The following is a 27,326-nucleotide window of genomic DNA, read 5'->3' as shown; positions in this document are numbered from 1 at the left end:
CAAGATGAAATTCTATTTATAATGATTGAGAATGATGCACCAGATATACATGCTTTTACCTATTTACACCATGTAGTAGAGAAGCCAAACTTGTCCAACACTTTGAATAAAAAATCCTAGTTAAGCCTATCATAAACTTTCATTGTATCTAACTTAATAACAAAATTTTTAGTTTGATGTGAATTAATGGAATCTAAAGCTTCATGTACTACCAAGGTATCTTCCATTGTTTCCCTTCTTGGCACAAAACCCCCTTGTTTCAAATAAATTATACTTGGTACTAATTTTTTTAGTTTGTGGTATACAACTTTAGTAAAGATTTTATAAATAATATTGCACAATGGAATGGGTTCAAATTTGCAAATGTCTTAGGGTCTTTGACCTTAGGAAAAAGAACAATATTAGTAGTATCAAATTTTGGAAATATGACATTTCTTTTCCTCAATTCCTCCAATGCTTCCTTTAGGTCCCAACAAATAAAATCCCAATATTCTTGAAAAAAGAGTGTTGTGAACTCATTGGGCCTAGGGAATTTATTTGGAGATATAGAAAACACAACTGTATAAAGTTTCACTATAGTGAATGGTGTCATCAACATGATATTATCCTAAGCCGAAACTAAAGTTGGGATATTATTTAATAACTCATCTTGTTTTTTTTGTGAGGGTATATTAACCTCTTAAGGGTAGAGAAAATTCTCAAAGAAGTTTACACCTTCCTGCTGAATACCTTCAAAATCAAGAATAGAAGTCCCTCGGTGTGAATCTTTGATAGAAAGAATAGCACTAGTAGCACACTTCTATTTTGCAAAAGAATGAAAATTTTTGATATTTTTGTCCCCCTCATGTAACCATGTCTCCCATGAACACATTTCCTCCCATTCTTCTTGTAATTGTTTAAAAAGTGTCACTATCCAAGCCATGATGAATGACATGATTGTAAATCTAAGCCTTGTATGTTTGAATTTTGACCAAAACTAATACATCTTGGTGCCCCTAATAGGTGGTACATTAAACCACCACTATCTCATTAAAAAGGGAAAAAAATATATGTTACGAACCACATCTTTTCAAACTTAAAAGATGGCCCATGTCTATGGGTAGCCAAAGAAGGAGACAAATTTAGTATCAAATCAATTGGAAAATGATTGATGAAATAACATAGCTTTCATCATATCTAACTTAATAAAAAAATTAAAGTTTGATGTGATTTAATGGAATGTAAAGCTTCATGTGCTACCAAGACCTATCTTACATTATTTCCCTAGCACAAAACCCATTTGTTTCGATGAAATTATTCTTGGCACTAATTTGTTTAGTATGAGGTATATAGCTTTAGTAAAGATTTTATAAATTATATTGCACAATGAAATGGGTCTGAAATTTGCAAACATCTTCGGGTCTTTGACCTTAGGAAAAAGAACAATATTAGTAGTATTAAATTTTGGAAATATGACCTTTCTTCTCCACAATTCCTCCAATCATTCCAATAGGTCCCAACAAATAAAATCCCAACATTTTTGAAAAAAGAGTGTTGTGAACCCATTAGGCCAAGGGGATTTATTTGAAGATATAGAAAACACAACTTTATAAAGTTCCACTATAATGAATGGTGTCATCAACATGATATTATCCTAAGTTGAAACTAAAGTTGGGATATTAGAAGTTTACACATTCCCACTGAATACCTTTAAAATCAAGAACAAAAGTTCCTGAGTGTGAATCTTTGATAGAAAGAATAACACTCGCAGTATGATTCTATTTTGCAAAAGCATGAAATTTTTTGATATTTTTGTCCCCTCATGTAACAATGTCTCCCATGAACACATTTCCTCCCACTCTTCTAGTAATTGTTTATGTTTCAAAAAAGTGTCACTATCCAAGCCATGATGAATGACATGATTATTAATATAAGTCTTCATATGTTTGAATTTTGACCAAAAGTGATAAATCTTGGTGCCCCTAATAGGTGGTAAATTAAGCCACCATTGCCTCAATAAAAAAGAAAAGAAAATTATGTGTTAACCACATCTTTTCAAACTTAAAAGATGACCTATGTGTGTGGGTAGCCAAAGAAGGAAACAAATTTAGTATAAAATCAATTGGAAAATGATCAGAGCCCAAGAAGGCCATGATATCTGATGAAATAACATAGTTTTGTATTCTACATAACTAGAATATCTAACATTTATCCAGTCTCTCAACTATTAGAAAGAAACCCATCCTTTTATTAGTCCAAGTATAGCCACCTGAATTAGGAATCACATCTAGTAAATTATTATCGACTAGGATTGAAGAGAAATATTGAAATATCTTGCATGGTTCAAGTAAGATGGGAAATAGCCCCAATCTTTCCATCCGCATTTAGAATAGAATTAAAAGCACCACCCATGATAACATTGAGGTCATAGATTCTCTTCCTGCTAAAATTTCCCACAACTTTTTTCTTATCATTTGTAGTGGATGAGCCATAAACATTGAAAAGGTGAAAGGAAAGCTGGAAGTATTGAACCTTTATCAACTACCAATTTTCTTTTTGTGTAATCAATTGGAATTGTACCATCTCAGGATTTCACAAAATGCCTAGTCCCCCTAAAGTACCCATTACCTGCTCATGAACATAGCACTAACCCTTCCATTTTAAAATTATCTTTTCATAATTTCCTTGACATAACTTGGTTTCTTGTAACAAAATAATATCTACCTTCAAAGAATCAAATTGTTGCTTGATTATGTGTCTCTTGTTAGAGATATTAATTCATCTAACATTCCACAAAATAATCTTCATGAGTGACAAGGAGAGCCTTTTTCTGTCATTGTCAAATGTGTCAAGTTTGTGAACTTTCCATCAAGAGTGAACTAAATGCCTACTTCCACCTGTTCTCTATCTTTCACACTTCTTGGTTTTTTGCCCCTCACTTTAGCAATCTTTTTTTGTGTGTTTTTTTCCTAGGAGACAAAATTTGAGTATGGTCAAACCATCTAAATATGCCAATATTTACCTCAGTTCCCACTGATTAACATGTGTAGATAAATCATTTATCACTTTTGGTCAAAATATCCCGACTAACATGTGTAGATAAATCATCTTCTTCATGAAAGTAAACTTCTAAACCCTTTTTAGCAGCAAACCAATCTAAATTATCTACTAGAATTGAAGTTTGGCATTTTAGATTAGTAAAAGAGGGGGAACTGGTAATGTAATCTCAACCTCATTTAGTTGTTCCAACCCCTCTGGATCTATGAAAATTAAATCACAAACCTAAAAAAATTCTTGGCAACAACTGATGCTAAGTGATAGTTTTTCTCAGCACCAAAGGATTGTGAGTGACAGGAGGGTGCTGAGTAAGCTCAGGACAAGAGAAAGTCAAGTGAACTCAGAACAGAAAGGGAAACTTGGCACAAGTATATTTCGAGTGAGCTGGGTAGCAAGCAATGTCGAGTGAGCTTAGTAGCCACTAAAAAGTGGTTCTTGGTAGAAGAGGATGTCAAGTGAGCTTAGTAATAATTACAAAGGGAACTTAGTGAAAGAAAACTAAAAGAACTTGGTAAAGACCAAACCAAGTGGGCTATAAATTGAACTTACGACCTAGATTTTTTCACATTAAAACTAGAGAGTGAAAGTATGAAGCTTTCAAATATGAACTTATCAGATGTAAAATATTACACAATAAAGAATAGAATAAGAACAATAGATTATAGTATGCCTACTTGCTTTCATGCTTTCTATTCAAATACGATAAAACTATTACAAAATCTGGAGCATTTGGCTTCAACCAAAAAACCCTAAAATCTTCAAACTAATAAAACCTAAAAACTTTAAACTTGCAGCTCTAATGGCTACATACAACAATGCCTAGAGCAATCACTACTTCATAGGACAAATCCAATAAACAATGAAATTACAAAATGACAAGAGGAAACATGTGCAACTGTAGACACAAAACTAACTTCCTTCTATCTTCTAAACTCTGACAACTTGATATGTTGATCAATCTCTTTCTTTGCTCTATGCTATTGCACTTCTTTGTTGTGCTCTTCTAAAACTCTCTGATTTGCTAAATTTTTGAATGAATCAAAATACATTACTTTTGTCTCTCTTGAAAATGTTTTATTTCTTCTTGGAATATGATTGAAGAATGTTTTTTTTTTTAAATTAACAATTATATGTTATGCCAAGATGGTATTCATAACTAGATAGAAATAATTTTAAAATGAAATTTTAATAAATATCAACATTTTCATTATTTATGTATAGATATCTTGTTAGAATAATGTTTATTTATTCAGTGGTAGGAATGAATTTAATGCATACTTGAAAAATTTCTACTCACCTCATGAAGCTTCTTTCTTGAGCAATATGTAAATTTAAAAATATATAGAAATCTATCCTTTCCTGAAGCTTCTCAAGAAGTCTCTAGAAATATGTCTAAGCTCTATAAATAGAGAATTACTCTCATCTATAAAAGCATGAAGAAAAATTATAGTGCTTTGATAATAAAGTGTGCATCTTTGATATATTCAGTCTTGTTTTGCTGCTCTATTTTTAAGCTCTATTTTTACTCTTTGTGCTGCTATTTTTACTCTTTGTGCTACTATTTTTACTCTTTGTGCTACTATTTTTAATTAGTTTAATATGGTATCAGACCATGTTATTATTCATGGGCTGTGCTATTCTTTTGTTATGTGAAACTTGATTTGTTTGCAGATCTAAAGTTCTTTAATGACCAGATTGCTGGTTATGAAGAAAGAGCAAGCATTATTCTTGAAGCCACCAGTCTATGGAGGATTTCTAGTGTCTTATGAAAGAAATTGCAGCTATGGAGAAAAAAAGGCACCACAGTGTTTATAGAGCACATTGTAGTCTATTTAAAAAAGGTTATGTGTCTTCAATAGGAGATTGAAGTCTTCAGCTCCTGACCAAGGTTGAAAGAGATCAAAGTTTGCAAATCGCTACCAAGAGTGTCATTAAAAAAATGAATTAGGGTAAGCATGAAATTTGATGGCAATTGTTGATGTTACCAAGGGTGCTAAGAATTTGGAGATGGGTGAGTGAGTGAGTGAGAGAGAGAGAGAGAGAGAGAGAGAGAGAGAGAGAGAGAGAGAGAGAGAGAGAGAGAGAGAGAGAGAGAGAGAGATTAGTATCTATGGACAAGCTAGAAGTGTTAAAAAGGAGAAGACCAATAATTCAAAAGCAGAATTAATGAAGGTAAAGAAAGAATATTCAAGAGTACTATGTGAAAATGATGTTTTGCAAAGAGAATTGACAAAACTAAGAAATGAACTAAGTGTACAAAGATGTAACTTTCTAGATTAGATTAATGTTTATATAGAAGCAAATGGAGAATTAGAACAAAAATTAAAGATGTTTGATGATATTAAGAAAACAAATGATGAATTAGAGGACAAAATGAAAGGACTAAAAGAAGAGACTGACTTGTTAAAAGATAAACTAAATCAATCAGTTATTGAAAGAAATTTACATGTGAAGAGAAATTTACCATATGATGTTTCACATAGTACAAAAGATTTGGAAGATTTGGAATCATCACTTGTTAAATGTGTTTTTAAAGATGATAATAAATGTAAAAAAGAAAAGGAGAATGTGTTCACAAATAATACTAGTTGTGATAATAAGAATGTTGGTTGAAATATCATGAAGAAAATGGGTTACAAAAGTAAAGGATTAGGAAGACATGAACAAGGAATCATAGAACCTATTTTACCAACAATGAGACCAAAGTATGAAGGACTAGGATATACAACAAATGAAAGAAATGATGTTATTGGTTCAAGAAAATTTGTTCAAGGTAAACATTTTATGCAACATTCAAATTGTAATAGGAAAGGACACATGAAAGATAAGTGTTGAGATCTACATCCATGTAATGTTTGTGGCTTAAAGATTCATAATGAAAAGATGTGTTCAAATAAAGAGAGTAAAAATATTTCTATAGAGAAGTGCTTAAAAATGGACTTTGGATGGAGCTATGGATCAAGTTGGCAAAAGATCATTGGGATGATCAAATTTTTTTTTGAGAACAAATGGTTATGGGTGAATTGGTTAAAAAACCAAAGCATAATGACAAAGTAATAGTGATAAGGGGAACCAAAATCTTGTGTTGTAAATGGGTACCTAAGAAGGCTTAATATCAAGAGCCACATCTTACTTGATTAATTTATCCCACATATAGATCCATTAGGGGAGGGTGTTGGAATAATGTTTATTTATTTAGTGATAGAATGCATTTAATGCATATTCCAGAACTTTCTACTTACCTCATGAAGCTTCTTTCTTCAGCAATATGTAAATTTAAAAATATACAAAAATCTCTAGAATGCTTCCTTTCTAGAAGCTTCTCAAAAGTCTCTAGAAATATGTATAAGCTCTATAAATAGAGCATTCCTCTCACCTATAAAAGCATGAAAAAAATTATGGTGCGTTGATAATAAGATGTGCATTTTGATATATTTAGTCTTGTTTTGCTGCTATGTTTTTAAGCTTTGCTTTTACTCTTTGTGGTGTTGTTTTTAATTAGTTTAACAATATGTGTGCTGTTGCCCAATATGTGTGCTATGAGAAGGTTATGACATCACCATTTGGGGAATGTCAAATTTCAAAGTCTTAAGCTTATGAAGAGATTGCAAATGGTGCATGGGCTTCCAAAGATATCATTAAATCTCAAGGTATGTCAAGAATGTGCAATGGGAAAGCAACATGTGGAAAGTTTCCCACAAGGTAAATCATGAAGAGAAAAAAACCCCTTTGCATTTGGTTCATAGTGATGTAATGGGTCCTTTCAAAACACCTTCAATTGGAGGATCAAGGTATGATCTCACCTTTAAAGATGATTATAACAAAAGAATTTGGGTGTATTTTATACAAAAGAAAGATGAAGTGTTTCAAAAGTTTAAGGAGTTTAATACTTTTATTGAACAAAAAAGTGGAAAATGTTTAAAGATAATAAGAACTAATAGATGGACTGAATATATGAATAAGGCCTTTTTAGATTTTGGTAAAGAACATGGCATAAAGAAGGAATCAACTGTCTCTTATTTAACCAAACAAAATTGGGTTGCGAAAAGGAAAAATAGAACTATAATAGAAATGGCTAAGTGTATGCTTCATTCTAGAAATATAAAAGCTAAATTTTGGGTTGAAGCAATTCATATTGTCCTATATATCTTGAATAAAACACCTACTAAGGTGGTTTTGAATATAACACCAAAAGAGGCATGGAGTGGAAAAAAGTCTACAATATCTCATCTTAGAATTTTTGGTTGCAATGCATATGCTCACATTTATGATAAAAGAAGGAGAAAACTTGAAAGGAAGAGTGAGAAGTGCATAATGGCTGGATATGGTGAGGAATCAAAAGGATATATGTTGTACAATCCCAAAACAAATGAAATCTATATTAAAAGAAATGTATGGTTTGATGAAGATGTTAAGAATGATAACTCTCCAACATTATCTAACTTTCCAATTTTGATTGATGAAGGAAATTCTACTTCTACCAGTGATCAAAGTCAAGTTGTGCAAACTACTACATGGCAAGAGACTCAAGTTGAAGAATCAAGTGAAAATGATAATGAAAATCCAAGAAATTTTAGAATCATCCAAGAAATTTATCAGGAAGGTCATAGAAATATATTTGCTAACTATGCTCTTACGACTAAAGTAATGCATGTTGGCACTTCAAACACATATGAAGAAGCAAAAGGAAAAGATGAATGAGAAGTGGCTATGCAAGAAGAATACAACTCTTTGATATAGAATGGAAAATGGGATCTAACAACACTTCTAAAAGGAAAAAATGTGGTTGGTTACAAGTGGACCTATAGAACCAAGATCACATCATATGGAGCTATTGAAAAATACAAAGAAAGGTTAGTGGCTAAAGTTTTCTCACAAGAAGAAGGTATAGACTATACTGAAACCTTTGCTTCCATAGCTAAGATGACTTCCATTTGTAGAATAGTTTCTTTAGCTGCAAAGTTTGGTTGGAAAAATTTTCAAATGGATGTCAAATGTGCATTTTTGCATGTTGACCTGAAAGAAGAAATTTACATGCAACAACCATTAGGATTTATTAAGTATGGTGAAGAGAATTTGGTGTGTAGATTAAGAAAATCACTCTATGGTCTCAAGCAAACACCAATGGAATTGTACTCCAAAATAAATAAGTTCTTTCTAGATAATGGATTTAAAAGAACTAAATCTGATCTAGATTTGTATGTTGAATATAGTGATAATAAAGTTGTAATCATTGTATTGTATGTGGATGACTTGATTATTACAAGAGATCACACACATGATATTGTGATAACTAAAGATCAACTCAAACAAGTTTTTGAAATAATTGATTTAGGACTAATGCACTACATGTTGGGTATGCAAGTATGGTGAGAAGAAGGAAGGATCATGCTTTCTCAAACAAACTATGCTCTTGATGTGCTAAAGAAATTTAATATGAGTGATTGTAAACCATGTAATACACCATGTGAAGTAGGATTGAAGTTGAGTACTAATTCTACTCAAAAGAAGGTGGATGAAAAATCATATAGGCAACTTCTTGGAAATCTTTTGTATCTTTCTATAACTAGACTAGATATTGCATATGTGGTTGGTATTGTATCCAGGTACATGATAGATCCACACATTGAACATTGGAAAGTGGCTAAAAGAATATTAGGATACATTAAGGGTACTTACCAGCTTGGCATCAAATATAAATATGGAGGAGAGCCTACTTTAGTTGGATACATAGATTCTGATTATGCAGGTGACATTGATGATAGAAAATTAACTTCAAGATATGTCTTCCATCTTGGATTAGGACCAATTTCATGGAGTAGCAAGAAGTAATCAACAGTGTCACTCTCATCAACAGAAGCTAAATATATTGGCTCATTAAAGTCATCTCAAGAAGCACTATGGCTTAGGTGATTACTTAAAGAATTCCACGATCCACAAGACTCTCCAACTACAATATTTTGTGACAACCAAAGTACCATCAAGTTAGAAAAACTTCTAGTATATCATGCAAGGTCCAAACATATAGAAGTGCATCATCATTTTGTTCAAGATCTAAATGAAAGTCAAGAGGTAGAGCTTCAATTTTATGGAACTCAAGATCAAGTTGGTAATATATTTACAAAAGCATTGTATATTGTAAAATTTACTAAATTTGAAGATCTATTACAACTCAAAGAAGTTCCTATTCTCTCCAAACAAACATTATGAGGAGGTGTTAGCATAAATAATGTTTATCTATCACTTGGTAGTTGGGCATTGAATGTGCAGTCCAGAAACATCCTAAACTATCTAGATTTCTACTTTATCATAACTATAGCCTATAAGAACTTTCTGGAGGTCTACAATATAGTTATAAATACCCAACCTCTTGGTTCACGTATGTAAAAAATTTGATAATATTTATAGAATCAAGTTTCAGTTTCCTTTGTGCATCTTTACTCTTCCATACTGTTCCAGTCTATTTTGTTACTCTATTTTAACTCTGTTTTGCTGATCAATTTTGCTTTATTTTGATTATCATTTCTACCCTATTTTACAATCTGGATTATTATTGTTAATAGTTTATCATACCTATTGAGGTGCCCAATAACAAAGGGTTTTCATAGTTGACCTCTCACAAATAACTCTGATTGTGTTCAATTCACTCACATTTTCATTCCAAGGAGAAAAGCTATCATTAAATCATGTTAAACTTGCTCCTTGTAGGATTCAATAATTAATACAAATCTTAAACATAATGAATGCCAGAAAGGGGGGTTAGAAATTTTATCAAAAATTATTTTGTTGCATGGTATACACACCAAAGTCCTATATAGTCAACAATAGTTGGCAATTCAAAATACAAAGATGCACTCAAATTGCATGCCCAATAATAGCAATTCCTGCTTCAAGCTAATCAAATTTGTGCTTAAACATCTCAAACACTATTATAAACCTATGAAATCACCATATTGCATTAGTTATTCAAATTAAACTTGGTAACTAAAATAATATAAATGGATTCTTCTTCTCCTTTGATGGGAGTGGATGGATTGGATCCACAATGATAATAAAACAAAAAATACACAATATAGGCACTTATAGAAATTATAGAGTCATTTCATTGCTTGATCAATAAAAAACTATTACATTGTGCCACTTTTATAGAGGTCTTTGATTGTTTCTGGTAACATGTAAATTAACCGACATAGAACAAATAGACTTTGCTAAAAATATCTAAATAGAAATGACTTTTAGAACTTTACAAACTTAAATATTAATTTGAACTAATCCTATTTAGTAATCCAAGAATTTCTAGAATCCTCTATTACACCTTTACATTTTATTTGAGAGGAAATTACACATTCCAACATCCTAGTCAAATCATCCCAACTCGAGAAAGAAATCAATCTTGTTATTAAGTTTCTCAAATCTATGAATGGACTAATCTCCTCTTAAATGTAGTTAATTCAATTTAATCGCACATTAAGACTTGACTGTTCGGGAAGAACACTGCCTTGCTCAGTGCCATCCTTGGTAACCTCCCTACAACCACCCAATATTTCTCAGCAAAATTAGTAACCTCACCACTCCTACTCAGAACTAGAATAATCTCTAGAGTAAGTCTTAGAAGGATAACGCATGCTAGCTTTTGGAGTGTTCAAAAATAATCTTTAGAGTAAGGCTTCAAACCAAAGGTTTGGAGTATTTATAGTGAAACTCAACCATGCTAGCTTTTGGAGTATTTAGAGTCCTATTACAGTTTTAGCTTTCTAATGATTGTGTGTAGACCTACACCATTACATCATTGTTAAAATAATACAAATAATCAAATAAAAGTATGCTTGCATTTAAGGCCCAAGTTTTTCTACATAAGCACACATGTGTTGAAATGGTATTTTTACATAAGCATGTTATTTCTCATTTAACAATTCTATTTATTTCAATGTCTTAATTATAACTATAACATATTATAACATATGGTTAAGTGTTATTTAAAGTCCCATATTACAATGTTAGCTTTCAAATGATTGTTTGCATGCCTTTACCATTACATTATTGTAAAAATAACACAAATTATCAAATTAGACCTATCACATTACATATTAGTGAAATCCATATGCTACTCCCAATACCTACTACTTAGCCATTCCACTACCTTTGGAAGTAATACTATCATTTCTTGACATGAGATAGATGCAAACTATTGATTTAGTTTTTACATATATTTACAATATATAGAATCTACAAGTGAAATCTAACATCTCTTCAAAGAATTTAATATATAAGTAAAAAATTACAATCTCAGGGAATTGACAGATGTATTCTAGTACACTAATGTGATCATAATTAAAAGAGTATATTAAATTATATATTAATTTTTGTCTCTAGTCAATTGTAATGACCTTTCAATTATATAATGTCTATTCAAATTCTAATAAAAATGTAGACCCACTGACCTTTCAGCTTTCTTGAAGATGTATAAAGAAGCTCAATTCAAACTCAGTAGTAGAAGAAGATGGACATGCATATTAATTGCTCTTACATATGGAGTTCATGGGCATACATCTCATCTTCAGGATTGCCCAAATTTTATGAACTCGGGCATACAACTCCTCCAAAAGTTTTCCCAAATTAGATTGATTTGCAGAAGAGATTTTCCAAAGAGATTATCCAAGTTTGTATGGAATTTGTAATTTTATGAATAAAAAAGAAAATCTTCATATTTTTATTATGTATATATAATACCATTCTTCCTTCTTTTGATATTTTCCTTTAAATTACTAATATAATATAACTCAGATCAGTAGTATCAGAGCCTTGTTCGATCCTCAATATGATAACAAGCCTGCACGAGTCATTACATCAAGATAGATCTTTTAATTCTTTTCAACTGTCTCCTTCAATGATACTCCATCTTTGAAATGTGGAGATAACCAGTGGAGGTCATTATGGGAGGAGAAGCGAAAGGGCCACAAAAAATCAATAACAAGTTCATGATTGAAGTTTAAGCACCAAGGGCCGTAGGTATGTTTCTTACTATACAGAACTTCACAGTATTTTAGGAAATGAATGTTCCAATATATTTGGAGACTCTACAGCGTGGTAGTATTGCAGAATAGGGCTCAAATTTTACAGTCGTTGATGATGGTGCAAGGTCATTCTTTGAAAATTCTATGGTTGGTGCTTGAAAGCAGCCAACCGCCAACATGAATTATAAGTAACATGATCTTTGGGTGGACTTTAAACATGGATCCCCATGAACATGTTCAATACAATTGTTATAAACTCGTTTGAATAGTAAGGCTTTCAACCAATTTTACGTCCAATTAGTTGGGCTTGATGGTGATTCCATCCTGAACAGAATTTTTGATTTGATACAAGAAAGGTTTTTTTCTTATTGGATATAATTGGTGAGACCCTATTTTCAACCTTTAAATGGGGTTTGTCAGAATGAAGAGAAATACATGTCGTCACTTTCATGTGCGAGCTTGGTATTGATATCAATAAGTATCGGAATAGACTAACCCTTGAGAGAAAAAAAATGTTATCTAGTTCAACAAGAACTGCAGGGCAGCCAAGTTCCTGAAGAACTAGAATTACTGCGATTTTGTGGGATTTTGGTTTTGTTTGCTTTTTTGATTTGTATAATTTTTTATTTTTTTAAAATAAAATTAAACTGTAACAGAAGGACCAAAGTTTCCAACTAGTTTCTTACTATCAAAGGGGAGAAAAGAGACATTTTTCAAAACTGTAATAGAAGGACCACAGTTTCCCTGAATTTCTGCAGTGTTCATTTGAAAAAGGAACTCTTCCAATCAGTGCCAAACTAGGAGTCTATGAAAACAGCACGGACATCCATTAAAACATAATGTAAGGACAATTTTGTTACACCTGATCAATAATTGAAAATTTATGAAAATCATGTTCCTCATCTAATAGTCTGATTAGGTTATTTCTGAGAAGCTAAATCATATACAAATATTGATTTTATTTTTATTAAGCAATCTAAATTAATAGATTCAATGAACTTGGACATATCATATATCCAAGGCAAAAGTCTAATAAAAATGTTCCATTCAACATGAGGATTAGTTTTGGATCAACTACAATTGCCTAGCCTTATTGTAGGGCCATTGTCTATAATACTAGATAGTTTCGGTCTAATTTCTACTTACCACTTCAATCCCAAATGTTGCTCAAAACTAGAGGAAAATATTTTTTATTGCTTTTAACTTGAAAAGATCAAGAGCTCCAAACAACCGAATTGGCCAAATAGTTCTGGAAAATTATTCAAAAAACTTGCCACCACATATATGTTAGGTCCGGAAATCTGATGTAATTGAAAATAATCAAAACTTTACTGTCACTATTCATCAAGATTCATTACATAAATGAGGTTGTCATATAGTAGTTTAATAACTGCTACAAAATAACTACTAAAATATCTAACATAACTTTTAAACCTTAATGATTAATACGTTAACATCCCCCCCTTAGAAAGAAAGGGTTACATAAAATTAGGAGTATTTTGAACTTTTAGACTTATTTTGTCTCTTTTGAATTAGCACACTTTGGGATTTTGTCCCTTTTGAATTAGCATACTTTGGGTGCGCACACATTGGATGCAATGAACTTGTATTGTTCATATTACAATTTGATAAGAGCACACATTGGATGCAATAGAATAACACACATATGAACTTGTATTGTTCATGTTACAATTTGATAAGATCACACATTGGGTGTTATGGACTTGTTTGTCTATATTACAATTTGGTAAGAGCACGCATTGGATGCTTTGAAATAATATATATTCGGTGTTATGATTGTTTTGTCCATATGAAAATTCTGATAATAGTTTTTTAATTTATTTTAAACCTAACTTTTAAAATCTAATGCTTAATACATTAACATCCCCCCTTAAAATTAACATCACTACTCACAATTGGAGCTCACATACCTACTCAGAAAATTCCCTTCATTTTATCTCATTGATATAATATCAAAACCTTCAAGGTAATTCAATGATAAGTCATTCAGGAAATCTTTGGATAGTTGTCAAATTTGTTAAATCCAATTCCTCCAAAGGATATCAATAATTCCTCAAGTAGAATGCTCCAACACAAATTTTGATTAGATGATCTAACATTTTGTACTATTAAGTTCGAACACAACCAAGTAATGCTAAGTAGAAGTATAGTTTACAGCTGGCCTAGCTGGCCCAAGTAGCTCACTGGTGTTGGAACATTTAATGAATAGATTGAATTATTTTGAGTAAATTGAGTTAAATACTACTTGATGTCTAGGAAATATTCTGGTCAGTTGTGGCACTGATTAATATTTGTATTAATTGTTAATATACAAACATTAAGGGCAGAAATAATAAGACAAGAATCAAGTGGAACAATACTCTTATCAAAATTTACAATTATAGAGCAAGAGCAATAACCTCATATATGTAAGAATATTATAACCTCATATATATGTAAGAGTTTTATGACAACAACCAAACATAGCAACATATGATTGTATGCATTTCTATCATGAAAGCACAACATTTGTATAACTGAATAGCTTTAAATACTTACAATGTAAATAGCTAGATAAAAAATGATGATACCCTCAACGAGTGTAGGAGCATTTTTGCTCCCAACTTCACCTAGTTAGATATGCCTCAAGAAGCCTAATGAATCAGTAGCTCCCAAAGACAAACAATTGCAATTTTTTTTAGAAAAGAATATTCACTCCTGTTAGAAATAGTCAAACCTCCACATCTCCACCTTGTTACAACTAAACTGCACATATTCCTAGATCATCTCCAACAGGAAAACACTTGGCCAGTCGTCAAAAAAGAATGCAATCATACCATTTATTCTCCCATACACTTCTTCCTCTAGAAATATCGGTTATTAATGCACTCATATTATAGGCCCTCTATATATAGAGGCTTTCTAATGTGTATCAGTGTGCAGCCAGATCTGTATGAATAACTAAGTTATATTTTGTTATGATTTGCTGTCACCATGTTTCTTTTGCTTTTCTATTTCTCAATATGGTATCAGAGCTGTACTGATTCCTGGACTGTGGTAGGTTTTCTTTTATCTTCTTTCTCCACTTCTCCTCCTCTCTTCTTCTTCTTGATTTCTTCTTCACAACGTAATTCCTCTTCCCAGAAAACCCTCATGCCATTTTTTCCCCGCTCCCTGTAATGGAAGACTGGAAGCATTTCGGATGAAGAAGAATCAGCGTGCTGCTCCATTTTTGTCTCTCTCCTTGTCTCTTCTGCCTAAATATTCAGCCATTGGCTCAGTCTATGTCATAGTTAATGTCTCTTCACTTTTTTTTTTAATCCTACGGTTAAGGGTGCAAATACATTTTCACTTGAACTTTCAAATACATTTTCACCAGAGCCTCTCGGACTATTCGATCAAATTTGAAGTCATCCTTATCCTGATTTAAAGCCTTCTCTAATTTGATTTAGTTAAACCCCTTTATTGTGTTAGAATTTCTGGCAGGTAATTGTATGCATTTCAGAAGAGTGATTTCAGTGAATGTTTTGCTGAGGGGATTTTCGCAGCTAGTTTTGGTATTCAGGCTTCAGTTGCAAGTCTTATCTTGGATTGGGGAGACCCGATTTTTGTGTATGAGGTGTTTGCAATTTTGGGCTGTGATTTTTTAAGAAGCTGTTGTTTTAAATGTGATTTAGAAGATATGTTGTTGTCAAATGAAAAGAAAGGCTGATCATTGAAGTCAATGCTTGCAATATAAAGATCAAAATAGTGATGGTTGTAGCAAGAGGTGCATTATCGGTTGTACCCGACACCTTAAAAGTTTTTAACTATATTGATGAACCATGTATCTGAAAAATATTCCTAGAGAACTAGCGAGTACAGTGGCTAGGCGCCCATGTGACTTGGTAGATGGATTATTTTTCATATGGACTCAATATTAGTGTACATGAAAAAAAAATTATAGTTGGTTTCCCCTATCATTGGATCAATGGTTTTGTGACATTTGAAGGGTTTGTGGTAATCCAAAACCACTTGTTTAAATAAATCTCTTAAAAGGTTTGTGGTAATCCAAAACCATTTGTTTAGGTGAAAAACCTAAAAGTCTTGAAGGGTTTGTGGTAATCCGAAGTGAAAAACCTACAAGTCTTGAAGGATTTGTGGTTTAGAAAGATCCTTAAGCATTTTTTCGAACAGTTTGTGGTAACCTAAAACCACTAAGAGGAGAAATGAATTTTCCATAATGATAGTGATAGGGGAACTAAAAAAAAAAATTATATTGTAAATGGGTACCGCAAAAGGCTTAATGCCAAGACCTCTCATGTTTAAATTTCTTATTGTAATTTCTCCCACTGAAAAATTCTTTAGTGGTGGTAGAAATTAAGGGGAGGGTCTCCACCTTGTTACAACTGAACTGCACATATTCCTAAATCATCTCCAACAGCATAACACTTGGCCAGTCATCAATAAAGAATGCAGCCATACCATTTATTCTTCCATCCAAATCTTCCTCTAGAAATATCTATTATTAATGCACTCATATTATAGGCCCTCTATATATAGAGGCTTTCTAATGTGTATCAATTGTAGCCAGATCTATATGAATAAATAAGTTATATTTTGTTGTGATCTACTGTCACCATGTTTCTTTTTCTTTTCTATTTCTCAATAACTCTATCACTTTTGATTTCACTCGTGGGATGACATATCTTAAATTACCATCTATTTGACTCCAACGAGCTTGAATGCGGCCTTCTATGAAACAGTGGTTATCGTTGATGGTGGAGTTGTTGTTGCTTTAGATAGTAAGGGAGATGTTGCCTCAGATGTTGCAAGAGTTTCTAATTCTGTCTCCTTGTTGGCTACGAAAAGAAGAAAAAACATGAAATTATTTGAGCCCATATTGCCCTTGAATTGAATAATCCTTAGCTTACACCTGAGAATGCTACATGTGGCTAACTAAAGTTGTTATCAAATTTGGTTTGGTACAAATTTGATGCACCATCCTAATTTTGCAATTTGTATAGAAATCTTACCAATTTTAATCTGGATTTCTGCATTATTTTGTCATGCCCTTCTAAACACATCTAACTTTTTGGACTTGGTAACTATGCTAGATGGTCTCTATTGCTCAAACAATATATCAACATTAGCCAGGCAGAAATTAAAAAGTTTTCGAGAAATAATGAGCACTAAGTCTAGAATAATAATGAGCAATCCAAAACCTAAAGAATTTCTTTTTTCAATCTTGATAAGACATTGTCAAACAATGAGATACTCTACTCTACACTATATGTGTAATTTGAGAAAAATCTAGATTGAGCTATATAGACCTTTCTCCTTAAAATTTTTCTTCTTCCAAAAGCTTCCCTTAGAATATTCTTGAGCTTGAAGGAGAATAAAGCATTGATTCGTTCAAGGGACAACACTGCACTAGAATCCTGAAAGGATAGAATCAAGTACAATAACACGGAATGGTAATCACTTAGTAGTATACTCAAAATGAGAGAATCAAAAATACTAAACCATGCAAAGAAGAGGCATAGCATAGGATTTCCAAAAGGAGAGCAATACTTAAAAACGCTTAGTACTAAGCCACTGAAATCGATATGAGAGCACAGCTTAGTGTTCAATTGCAGAAATGAGAGTAATGGTGTCGAATAGATGAAATAAGTGCATTGTTAGGTAGTAAACTATAGAAAGAATAACACAACCTAATACTGTGACAATGAAAGTGATGCAGGAGCATCTTGCATGGAAAATTATTTATAAAAAAAAATAATAAAAATAAAAATAATAATAATTCGAAAAAATAATATTTAAAAAAAAAAATTGTGGAGGAGAGAGAAAGTGACAAAAATTAGAGGAGAAATAATTAAAAAAATAAAAAAAGGGAAAAAGGAGAAAAGAAAGGAAAAGAGGATTTTTATTTTCGAGGTGCATAGGTGGCATAATAGAAAAAATGAAAAATAAATTGTTGTCATTCCAGGTGCGTGGGAAGAATTCTAGAAAGTTATGAATATTGTAGAAAGTTGTGGATATTGTAGAAGGTTATGGAAGTTGTAGAAGGTTGTGGAGGAATTCTAGAAGCTTGTGGATAAGTCATGCATGGGGTGGTAAGTGCCTATTTAAGCAAGGCATATGAGCATTTCTAATCAAGCTCAAGGAGAAGCTCAAGGAGTAGCTTGAGAAGTGGAAGCTTGGAGAAGCTCAAGCTCGAAGGTGAAAGCTCAAGGAGTAGCTTGAGAAGTGGAAGCTCAAGGAGAAGCTTGAGAAGTAGAAGCTCGAGAATGAGAAAGTTGAGCAGTGGAAGCTTGGAAAGCTTGGAAGGCTTTAAGGTGTGAAAGAGAAAGAGTATGTGAAGAGTGAGTTTTTCTTGAGTCTGTAGATAGAGCGTCGAATGTGAGGCAGTTTACAGCAGGATTGAGGTGGACTTGTGAGTGTGTAGATAGAGCGTCGAATGTGAGGTAGTTTACACTTGGATCTTGGATAAGGTTGGAGAAGAGCTAGTGACTGTAGTTTAGAAACAAGGAGGTTACTTGGGAAGCATTTTATCTCATTGTCTTCATATTGTTGCATTCTTGGTTGTGAGTTGGTAAGGGTAGTGTGGCCCTTCATCAAGTGGTATTAGAGTCATACCTCTATCAGTGCTATCAGAGCAGGAGTTCTTGAGTGTACAAGCAGATCATCAAAGTGTGAGGCATTTTGTACCAGGACCTTGGTTGGGTAAAGTTTATCAGAGCAGGAGTTCCTGAGTGTACAAACAGATCGCCAAAGTGTGAGGCAGTTTGTACCAGGACCTTGGTTGGGCAAAGTTTATGAAAGCTGGTGGATTGCAAATCTGTTGTCCTAGACTTGTGATGTGGTTCCTGATTGTTCGTGCGAGGTGGCAGGTTGTGATCTAACTTGCAAACAATTTGGTTGTCACAAGGAGCATGGGAAGGATTTGTTGCAAAGGATTTACAAAGATCTTGGGAGATGGCTCCGAGAGGATTGGACCCTAAGATGATTGCGAAAATCCATGATATAGTGGAGAGGAATTTTTCTAAGATGTTTGCTCGGTTGGATGCTAGATTGGCTGATCAAGCTACGAAGGTCAAGGTGGAAGAGGATGGTTTTGTTGATCAGATTGTGGAATCTGATGCAGAACCTGCAAAGCAACTAGAGGTTGTTGCTGAAGATATTCCTAATGTTGTTGATGTTGGGACAGAGCTTGGTTCTCATGATCAGTTGGTTGATTCTGACATGGAGATTGTGGAGCACTCGGTCGTGGATGATCAAGTTGTTGATGGTGGTGGCTTGTATGTTGCAGAGCATCTTGTTGTGAGCAATGAGGTTGCTGGTGTAGAGAGTTTGGCATGTGTTGATGGAGATCTACATGTGGCTGTTGATGTGGGGTTTGTTGCTACGGGTATGAATTCACTAGTTTTTGATGTGAATGGGAGTTTGGTAATGAAGCATTATGTTCAGTTTGTTCCTAGGAATGAGCATGTTGATTGGATGGTTGAGATGCTAGTGTGAAAGATTTGCATGGTGGTTTTGTTGTCCCTGTTGAGGTGGAAGCCTTTGGTGAAGATGAAGATGGTGGAAGATCTTTCTTTTGGCGTCAAAGTGTGGGACACACTTTTCTATCTACCAGAGGAGTCTGATGCAGGAGCATCTTGCATGGAAAATTATTTTAAAAATAAAAATTAAAATTAAAAAATTGGAAAAAATAAAAATCAAAAAATTGTGGAGGAGAGAGAAAGTGACGAAAATTAGAGGAGAAATAATTAAAAAAATAAAAAAAGGGAGAAAGCAGAAAAGAAAGGAAAAGAGGATTTTTATTTTCGAGGTGCATAGGTGGCATAATAGAAAAAATGAAAAATAAATTGTTGCCATTCTAGGTGTGTGGGAAGAATTCTAGAAAGTTATGAATATTGTAGAAAGTTCTGGATATGGTAGAAGGTTATGGAAGTTGTAGAAGGTTGTGGAGGAATTCTAGAAGCTTGTGGATAAGTCATGCATGGGGTGGTAAGTGCCTATTTAAGCAAGGCATATGAGCATTTTTAATTAAGCTCAAGGAGAAGCTCAAGGAGTAGCTTGAGAAGTGGAAGCTTGGAGAAGCTCAAGCTCGAAGGTGAAAGCTCAAGAAGTAGCTTCGGAAGTGGAAGCTCAAGGAGAAGCTTGAGAAGTAGAAGCTCGAGAAGGAGAAAGTTTAGTAGTGGAAGCTTGGAAAGCTTGGAAGGCTTCAAGGTGTCAAAGAGAAAGAGGATGTGAAGAGTGAGTTTTTCCTAAGTTTGTAGATAGAGTGTCGAATGTGAGGCAGTTTACAGTAGGATTGTGGTGGAATTGTGAGTGTGTAGACAGAGCGCCGAATGTGAGGCAGTTTACACTTGGATCTTGGATAAGGTTGGAGAAGAGCTAGTGACTGCAGTTTAGAAACGAGGTTACTTCTGAAGCATTTTATCTCATTGTCTTCATTTTGTTCCATTCTTGGTTGTGAGTTGGTAATGGTGGTTTGGCCCTTCATCAAGTGGTATCAGAGGAGGAGTTCTTGAGTGTACAAGCATATCATCAAAGTGTGAGGCAGTTTGTACTAGGACCTTGGTTGGGTAAAGTTTATCAGAGCAGGAGTTCCTGAGTGTACAAATAGATCGCCGAAGCGTGAGGCAGTTTGTACTAGGACCTTGGTTGGGAAAAGTTTATCAAAGCTGGCGGATTGCAAATCTATTGTCCTAGACTTCTGATGTGGTTCTTGATTGTTCATGCGAGGTGGCAGGTTGTGATCTGACTTGCAAACAATTTGGTTGTCACAAGGAGCATGGGAAGGATTTGTTGCAAAGGGTTTACAAAGATCTTGGGAGATGGCTCCAAGAGGATTCGACCCTAAGATGATTGCGAAAATCCATGATATAGTGGAGTGGAATTTTTCTAAGATGTTTGCTCGGTTGGATGCTAGATTGGCTGATCAACCTAAGAAGGTCAATGTGGAAGAGGACGGTTTTGTTGATCAGATTGTGGAGTTTGATGTAGAACCTGCAAAACAACTAGAGGTTGTTGCTGAAGATATTCCTAATGTTTTTGATGTTGGGACAGAGCTTGCTTCTCATGATCAGTTGGTTGATTCTGACATGGAGATTGTGGAGCACTCGATCGTGGATGATCCAGTTGTTGATGGTGGTGGCTTGTATGTTGCAGAGCATCTTGTTGTGAGCAATGAGGTTGCTGGTGTAGAGAGTTTGGCATGTGTTGATGGAGATCTACATGTGGCTATTGATGTGGGGTTTGTTGCTACGGGTATGAATTCACTAGCTTCTAATGTGAATGGGAGTTTGGTAATGAAGCATTATGTTTAGTTTGTTCCTAAGAATGAGCATGTTGATTGGATGGTTGAGATGCTAGTGTGGAAGATTTGCATGGTGGTTTTGTTGTCCCTGTTGAGGTGGAAGCCTTTGGTGAAGACAAAGATGGTGGTAGATCTTTCTTTTAGCGTCAAAGTGTGGGACACACTTTTCTATCTACCAGGGGACTTTGATGCAGGAGCATCTTGCATGGAAAATTATTTGAAAAATATTTTTTTTAAAAAAAAAAAATTGTGGAGGAGAGAGAAAGTGACAAAAATTAGAGGAGAAATAATTAAAAAAATAAAAAAAGGGGGAAAAGGAGAAAAGAAAGGAAAAGAGAATTTTTATTTTTGAGGTGCATAGGTGGCATAATAGAAAAAATGAAAAATAAATTGTTGTCATTCCAGGTGTGTGGGAAGAATTCTAGAAAGTTATGAATATTGTAGAAAGTTGTGGATATTGTAGAAGGTTATGGAAGTGGTAGAAGGTTGTGGAGGAATTCTAGAAGCTTGTGGATAAGTCATGCATCGGGTGGTAAGTGCCTATTTAAGCAAGACATATGAGCATTTCTAATCAAGCTCAAGGAGAAGCTCAAGGAGTAGCTTGAGAAGTGGAAGCTTGGAGAAGCTCAAGCTCGAAGGTGAAAGCTCAAGGAGTAGCTTGAGAAGTGGAAGCTCAAGGAGAAGCTTGAGAAGTAGAAGCTCGAGAAGGAGAAAGTTGAGTAGTGGAAGCTTGGAAATCTTGGAAGGCTTCAAGGTGTGAAAGAGAAAGAGGACGTGAAGAGTGAGTTTTTCCTGAGTCTGTAGACAGAGCATCGAATGTGAGGCAGTTTACAATAGGATTGTGGTGGAATTGTGAGTGTGTAGACAGAGCGCCGAGTGTGAGGTAGTTTACACTTGGATCGTGGATAAGGTTGGAGAAGAGCTAGTGACTGCAATTTAGAAACAAGGAGGTTACTTGGGAAGCATTTTATCTCATTGTCTTCATATTGTTGCATTCTTGGTTGTGAGTTGCTAAGGGTGGTGTGGCCCTTCATCAAGTGGTATCAAAGTCGTGCCTCTATCAGTGGTATCAGAGCAGGAGTTCTTGAGTGTACAAGTAGATCATCAAAGTGTGAGGCAGTTTGTACCAGGACCTTGGTTGGGTAAAGTTTATCAGAGCAAGAGTTCCTGAGTGTACAAATAGATCGCCGAAGTGTGAGGTAATTTGTACCAGGACCTTGGTTGGGCAAAGTTTATGAAAGATGGTGGATTGCAAATCTGTTGTCCTAGACTTGTGATGTGGTTCCTGATTGTTCGTGCGAGGTGGCAGGTTGTGATCTGACTTGCAAACAATTTGGTTGTCACAAGGAGCGTGGGAAGGATTTGTTGTAAAGGGTTTATAAAGATCTTGGGAGATGGCTCCAAGAGGATTGGACCTTAAGATGATTGCGAAAATCCATGATATAGTGGAGAGGAATTTTTCTAAGATGTTTGCTCAGTTGGATGCTAGATTGGTTGATCAAGCTAAGAAGGTCAAGGTGGAAGAGGATGGTTTTGTTGATCAGATTGTGGAATCTGATGCAGAACCTGCAAAGCAACTAGAGGTTGTTGCTGAAGATATTCCTAATGTTGTTGATGTTGGGACAGAGCTTGGTTCTCATGATCAGTTGGTTAATTCTAACGTGGAGATTGTGGAGCACTCGGTCGTGGATGATCTAGTTGTTGATGGTGGTGGCTTGTATGTTGCAGAGCATCTTGTTGTGAGCAATGAGGTTGCTGGTGTAGAGAGTTTGGCATGTGTTGATGGAGATCTACATGTGGCTGTTGATGTGGGGTTTGTTGCTACGGGTATGAATTCACTAGTTTCTGATGTGAATGGGAGTTTGGTAATGAAGCATTATGTTCAGTTTGTTCCTAGGAATGAGCATGTTGATTGGATGGTTGAGATGCTAGTGTGGAAGATTTGCATGGTGGTTTTTTTGTCCCTGTTGAGGTGGAAACCTTTGGTGAAGATGAAGATGGTGGTAGATCTTTCTTTTGGTGTCAAACTATGGGACACACTTTTCTATCTACCGGGGGACTCTGATGCAGGAGCATCTTGCATGGAAAATTATTTTTAAAAAAATATAAATAAATAAATTGGAAAAAATTAAAAGAAAAAATTTTGGAGGAGAGAGAAAGTGACAAAAATTAGAGGAGAAATAATTTTAAAAATAAAAAAAAGGAAAAAGGAGAAAAGAAAGGGAAAGAGGATTTTTATTTTCAAGGTGCATAGGTGGCATAATAGAAAAAATGAAAAATAAATTGTTGTCATTCCAGGTGTGTGGGAAGAATCCTAGAAAGTTATGAATATTGTAGAAAGTTGTGGATATTGTAGAAGGTTATGGAAGTTGTAGAAGGTTGTGGATGAATTCTAGAAGCTTGTGGATAAGTCATGCATGGGGTGGTATGTGCCTATTTAAGCAAGGCATATGAGCATTTCTAATCAAGCTCAAAGAGAAGCTCAAGGAGTAGCTTGAGAAGTGGAAGCTCAAGGAGAAGCTTGAGAAGTAGAAGCTCGAGAAGGAGAAAGTTGAGTAGTGGAAGCTTGGAAAGCTTGGAAGGCTTCAAGGTGTGAAAGAGAAAGAGGACGTGAAGAGTGAGTTTTTCCTGAGTCTATAGATAGAGCATCGAATGTGAGGCAGTTTACAGCAAGATTGTGGTGGAATTGTGACTGTGTAGACAGAGCGCCGAATGTGAGGCAGTTTACACTTGGATCTTGGATAAGGTTGGAGAAGAGCTAGTGACTGCAATTTAGAAACAAGGAGGTTACTTGGGAAGCATTTTATCTTGTTGTCTTCATATTGTTGCATTCTTGGTTGTGAGTTGGTAAGGGTGGTGTGGCCCTTCATCAAGTGGTATCAGAGTCGTACCTCTATCAGAAAGGAAAGCATCCGTTGGTAGCAAACTGATGAAGAAAAGCACTTAAACCAGGCCTATTAATTGATTACCTACTACAGGAAATGATTATCTATCAATATAATAGGATTGTGTCATATCTTTATAGATGTGAAGGCTTAACAGTTGATGAGATTCAAATGACATACCTTCTTGTTAGATTTCTCTTTCTAAATTAAAGACCATTCTTAATCACATTGTACACTCCATCATCAAAATGAATTTTTTTAATATAAAGACTGTTAGATTAATTCATTATGAAGTCATGTGATGCCAAATGGGATTTTGAAAAATTAATAAATAAACATCATTCCAAACCCAAATAAATACGTGCAAATCCAAATCAATAACAAAATACAAAACCAAATGTATATAGATAGCTCAAACCTGAATCTGCATTGAAAGGTCAGGTAGAAAATAAACACGATAAAAAGAAACCCAATATTCCCTTGAAACATTCGAAAAGAAAATTTACAACACAACGACATCCAAACAATAATTTCTGCACACACAATTTCAAACTTACCTAAAACTTTTGCAAATTGGTTCACACGATCCACAAATTCTGGCACATCTAGATTATACTGTTTTGTTTTCACCTCTATCTCCTCCGGCCACCACTGATACAGCCCACTCAAAAATCTTAACTCCTTTTTCCCACCGTCATTTATGAACAGATTTGGACATGGCAAAAGATGGTGAGGCTCAGGTTCTTTCCCGAGCGACCTCATAATCCGATTCACGATCGAGCTGTGTACAGAGTTGCTCAACCTAGCCCTAAAATAATGCAAATAATTACTCAGATACGGGATCAAAAACATTGACATACAGATTAGGGTACGATTTCTGAAGCGCCAAAAAGGTCGCCCGAGTCTCCGCAGCACTGTATTAAGCACCCAGCTGCAATTGCCTAATTTTTTTTATCTCGCATGGAAATAAGAGAAAAAGTATGTAATTATCGAATTTAGCAGGAGAGAGCAGCAATATTTAATCTTATACTGATCATGTTCATGGTTCCATTCACAAGAGCAGAGAAACAAGTACCCTGCTATTCCTGCAACTTCTTGAATAATTCAAAGAAGGAGACGGGCATAATGGTTGCTCTGGAACAACGAAAAGGGATGTTGTGTATGATAATTATCAAATAGACCAAAATGTGGATACACAGGCCACACGTATCCCTTGCATGAAGGGAAATAAGCTTTAATTGCCAGCTGCTGGTCTTCGAGGCCCAAGACTTGGGAATGCCAACAGTCTGCAACAACGATGACTTCAAAACTTTTACCTTAATTTTTGCGTCTTCTCTCACGTTGAAATATGTGAAAAGTATTGATTTGCATAATGTCAGTGTTACTATCGATCATCTTGCTCAATTATAAAAGAAGAAATATTGAAATTCAACATTAGTATAGGGTATGGAGTATTTTAATTGGCTGTGGACGAGAATGTTAATCACTGTTTAACTAGAAGCCTTGGCAATAGTTGCTGCCTTGGCAGGAACTAAAAAAATATGACATTATGAGATTATGGATGGTTATCTTCTCAAATTTGAAGAGTATGCATGTCTTTTGTTGCACATAAATATATCAAACATTAGGTGTGATTACTAAACAAAAATAGTGAAGATGAATCGACTCTTTTGGCTACAATATGTTAGTTGTTGTTACACATGGTCTTTCTTTTCAAAATCTTGTGCATCTTGGTGATAAAATGATCCTACTGAAAGCCTGTTAGTTGTTGTTACACATGGTCTTTCTTTTCAAAATCTTGTGCATCTTGGTGATAAAATGATCCTACTGAAAGCCTCTCTAAAGTAGTGAGTTCAATTGCATCTATGATAAACATAATGGATACGTGAAGGTTATCATGACAAAATTCATTCGTGGCACTTCAGTCATCCCTTCCATTCCGGACAGTTTAGGAAACTATTCATTGTTGCCAAGGGTATGTATATTATCAAACTATCATACAATCGATTCAGAAGAAAAATGGATGTGGTTATCCTCCCTACAAATTGTATCATTGACTCAATTACAAAGAATTTTTTTTGAAATTTTTAACATTTGATCTTTGCGATCTATTTATTTTGTTATGGAAAACAATAAATTTTTTGAGAACATAGGGCTAATCACATAATTCATATTTCCAATAATTAGTTTAGATGATATTATGAAAAGGAAATCACTTATAATATATTTCTCTATGATTAGTTTTAGAGTCTTTTTACTTTACAAGGATTTATTCTTTTTCTATTACTAAATAATTAGCCGAGAGGCTCCTTCAGTGATATTAAGGACCTCCGATCTGTGAAGGATCGGAAAACCGTGTAACATCTGAATTCGGAAATCCGTGTAACATCTGAATCGGAAATCTGTGTAACATCTTTTAAACATTTTTTTTATCGGTTAGAGTTGTGCATTTCAATTTAATATATTGAATGTTCATAAAGTGAGGAACGGTGCGAGCAGAGGAAAACCAACACGTGTAGGCAGTTTCAAAACCGCTTTCCATAACCGTCTCTTCATATACATTTGATGCATTCATTGTAAGTGGACATTGTTTGCGACAATGAGAATTATCGAGTAAGTCAGATCAATCTGTTTTTGCCAATTATTGTTTTCTTGAGGCAGGGAATTTTCCAGCGTTTGGCAGATGCAAAGAGTTTGAAACAAAATGACAACCTTCTGAACCAAGTTCCAAATCTGCCTCTGTCTGTACTTATTGAATTTCATGACTTTCTTGTCAGTATATATGAATGTCGAAAGATGGAACAGAACGATGGTTTTAGTTAGAAGTTGTACCATGTTAAAAATTAAAATATATATATTGCATGAAGATCCTCGCTTATAGGGAACATATGATGTCTATGAGTTCAAACTAGAACGCTTCTCCATTGAAGGAAATGACAAGAGAAATGGTGGATACATTCCATTTGGGTTTGGAGGGATGATTTTTCCAAGGGAGAAGTTGCCCCAGATGGAGCAGAAAGTCATACTAAGCCTCATACTTTCCAGATATTCCTTCACCATTTCCCCAAATTATACTCATTCTCC

At 34.5% G+C, this 27,326-nt stretch overlaps 1 pseudogene; it reads right to left on the bottom strand.

Annotated features, from left to right (window-relative positions):
- The window catches only part of LOC149550737 (triacylglycerol lipase OBL1-like), a 92,765-nt pseudogene extending 65,948 nt beyond the window's left edge, over positions 1–26,817 (bottom strand).
- Between the last annotated feature and the right edge of the window lie 509 nt (positions 26,818–27,326).

Source organism: Cupressus sempervirens, chromosome 6 (assembly GCF_028749045.1).
Source record: "Cupressus sempervirens isolate cs-2001-9-10 chromosome 6, ASM2874904v1, whole genome shotgun sequence".
In the NCBI taxonomy this organism is placed as follows: Eukaryota; Viridiplantae; Streptophyta; class Pinopsida; order Cupressales; family Cupressaceae; genus Cupressus; species Cupressus sempervirens.
The sequence above is the reverse complement of the archived record's forward strand: the minus strand, read 5'-3'. Positions and strand labels throughout refer to the sequence as shown.